This window comes from Diaphorina citri, unplaced genomic scaffold (genome assembly GCF_000475195.1).
Source record: "Diaphorina citri unplaced genomic scaffold, Diaci psyllid genome assembly version 1.1 scaffold402, whole genome shotgun sequence".
Taxonomy (NCBI): domain Eukaryota; kingdom Metazoa; phylum Arthropoda; class Insecta; order Hemiptera; family Psyllidae; genus Diaphorina; species Diaphorina citri.
The window spans coordinates 131,140-134,698 of record NW_007377837.1 but is presented as its reverse complement, the minus strand read 5'-3'; the positions used below and the strand labels follow the sequence as shown (position 1 = coordinate 134,698).

The 3,559-nt window shown below is 35.2% G+C and overlaps 1 protein-coding gene across 1 annotated transcript in view; it reads right to left on the bottom strand.

Annotated features, from left to right (window-relative positions):
- Nucleotides 1-3,559, bottom strand: part of LOC103508469 — a 26,685-nt gene that overhangs the window by 11,637 nt on the left and 11,489 nt on the right. The gene's annotated exons all lie outside the window — the stretch shown is intronic.

Sequence of the window (3,559 nt, the reverse complement as noted above, 5' to 3'; positions counted from 1 at the left end):
ACAATGCTGCAGTGAGCACCAAAGTTGTGACATAATAACACAAAGAAACTGCATTTATTTATTTATTTATTTATTTACTAGGAACACTCCTAAAGCAAGTATCTTCCCTCTTATAAACGGATTTTTGTAATGTCCCATTGACGCGCCTTATGCACAACTACCCAAGTTGGTTACAGGGTTACAGCAAGGTAAAATACTCGATGAGCTCTGTGAAAAGGGTCTTACTTTAACCTTGTCCACCACCACCACCACCACCACCACCACCACCACCACCACCACCACCACCACACCACCACCTAACTTTCATTTAATCCCAAATCAAAAGGATATCTTATTCTTAATCCTTTGCTATACGATAACCCGATGTTATCCAGACTTTAGAAATTATTCCCACAACCTCTTCTATCTCTTTGTGAGATCTAATAAAGAAGATGAAGAAAATTTAAGAAGAAAAATAATTAAGAAGAATTCCCTAAAAGTACTCTAGTACTTAAAGGGATTTATTCCAAAAGAACATTTTATTGTTTATGTGGTATAAAATAAACTTCAATATTATTATTATTATTCAACGTTCTAATTTATTGAAATTTGAAACCTACCTACCTACATTTTGCTAAGTAGATTTTTATCGATAAGAGGGGGGGAGAAGAAGGAGAAGTTAAGTCAAAAATAAGGGACAATAACTCTGGTCCCCAAATCTGTTTACGTCTAAGTTAAAAGCAACTCTCAACCAGAAGGTGCTGCGTTCGAACCCCGGCTTGAGCAGAATAATTTTCTGGCCATTCTTTTCCGTTTCCTGATGATTTCTCGATAGGTATCTATTGTCCCCCAAATATACTGCCTATCGGTGTTTTAGTCCATTTAGTCCCTATAGAATTAAGAGGCCTTTGTGGCCATCCGATTCCCTTCCCGACCAGTGGGACAAGAGAGGTCAGAATCGCCACATTCTTATTAAAGGCAGACGGAAGAGAGGACGAAAGATTACAAATACGACGCTTTACGAGATAAAGTTTCTCAAGCTTTAGATGATTTGGTTAAAAATCAGATAGTAACTCCTGTTGAGAGTTCTGACTGGAGTTCTCCCATAGTTCCTGTGGTTAAACCAAATGGTTCTATTCGCATTTGCGGGGACTATAAGGTTTCTATCAATAAACATTTGATAGTCGACAAGTACCCAGTACCTCGTATAGATGATATTATTCATTCTCTTGGAGGTGGTAAAATTTGGAGTAAATTAGATTTATCTCAGGCTTACCTACAGTTGGAACTGGACGAACCATCCAAATTACTCACTACCATTAATACCCACAAAGGTCTTTTTGTATACAACAGGGTTCCCTTTGGGGTATCTTCCTCAGGTGGTTTATTTAATCGCGAAATTGAAACTCGCATTATTCAAGGCATTCCAGGAGTAGCTTCCTTCTTTGACGATATTGTTATCACGAGTAAAAATCATGCAGAACATTTGGATAGGTTGCGACAAGTTTTAAATAGACTTAAAGAATGCAACCTAACGCTGAGTAAGGAAAAATGTAAACTTTTCAAGAATAAAGTTGAGTTCCTAGGTTACGAAATAGGTGATTTAGGATGTTCTATTCCTGAAAGTAGAATGAAGGCAATTAATGAAGTACCTATTCCCAAAGATGTAACACAAGTCAAGTCTTTTTTAGGATTTATTAATTATTATTCAAAGTTTTTACCAAAACTGTCCTCTACATTGGCTCCATTGTATGAACTTTTGAGAAAGAATAAGAAATTTGTTTGGTCTGAGAGTCAGAATTCGGCATTTCATAAGGTTAAAAAAATGATATTATCCGCTAACGTTCTAACGCACTACAATCCTAATTTGGATATTATTGTGTCTTGTGATAGTAGTGCTTATGGTATAGGTGGTGTTATTGCTCATAGAATGCCCGATGGTAGTGAAAGGCCTATTGCTTTTACTTCTCGAACTTTGAATTCGAGTGAGAAAAACTATTCTCAAATAGACAAGGAGGCATTGTCAATTGTTTATACTGTCAGACAATTTAACCAATTTCTTTATGGACGTCACTTCACTTTACGGACAGATCATAAACCTTTGATTTCTATTTTTCATCCGAACAAAGGTATAACTGTTATGGCAGCTAGTCGATTACAAAGGTACGCTCTCATTTTAATGGGCTATATATAACTTTGATATTGAATATTGTACTAGTGCTAATAATATAGCTGATATGTTGTCTCGATTACCTTTATATTGTACTGATAATGATACTAGGATTAATGAGGAGCACAAAATGTCTTTTCTCTATAATATTGAACAGGATATAAATATTCTCAGTTATGTTAACATACGTGAAGAGTCTCAACATGATCCAATTCTTCAAAAGGTTATTTCTTACGTGAAAACTGGTACTTGGCCGTCATCATCCAAAGTTATACCTCTCGAGCTAAATCCTTATTTCCATAGGCGGAATGAACTTTATTTAGAGAAGGGTTGTTTGATGTGGGGTCATCGAGTTATTATTCCTCAATCTCTTCAGAATATTATTTTGAATGATTTGCATTATACCCACTTAGGTATTTGCAAAATGAAATCAATTGCTAGGAATTATGTATGGTGGCCTAACGTTGATAAAGATATTGAATTGGTTTGTAAAGCTTGTGAACTTTGCCTCAAAGAAAATTCAAATCCTCCAAAAGCTCTTCTCAATAACTGGCCGTGGCCAGATGATCCTGCTAATAGATTACACATGGATTTCTTAGGACCTATTCAAGGAAAAAACTTCATTGTAATAGTTGACGCCTATTCAAAGTGGCTCTATGCTAAGGTTATAAAAAACCTGTCGTCTAAAGAAGTTATTTGGATATTGAAGAATTATTTTTCTACTTGGGGAATACCTAATAATATTGTCAGTGATAATTTCTCTTCTCTATGTAGTCACGAGATGCAAACATTTCTTCAATCAGTAGGTGTATCTCATATTAGAATTCCTACTTATCACCCAGCTTCAAATGGTGCTGCTGAAAATATGGTAGGTGTTGTAAAAAGATTTCTAAGGAAATGTAACTGGAATAATGTCGATGAGGAGTTATTGAATTTTTCTCAGAGCTATAATAGTACTCCACATACGACATTAGGTGTTTCTCCAGCGGAACTTCATTTAGGAAGAAAACTGAAAACGACGTTTGATAAATTATTACCGAATCCAACATGTACGCAGAATAAAATTCCCTCCGTGTCCAACTTTGTAAGAAAGAATCAGGAAAGACAAGTAAAGTATTATAGAGGGGGTAGAAATGTGGCATTTTCGGTTAATGACCAAGCATTAGTTAAATATTTTCAAGATAATAAACCTTGTTGGGTAAGAGCTATAATTCTTAAGTCTCTTGGACCAGTTACATATTTAGTTCAAATAGAAAACGGTGGTAAAGTAAAAAGACATGTAAATCAAATGAAACTTTTCAATAATTTTTCCTTTTCTCCAGACGAACCTACTATCCCTACTTCTACAAAAAATAGTGAAAATTTTGTAGATAAATCAGGATATTTTGTCATTCCACAAACCAATATTAG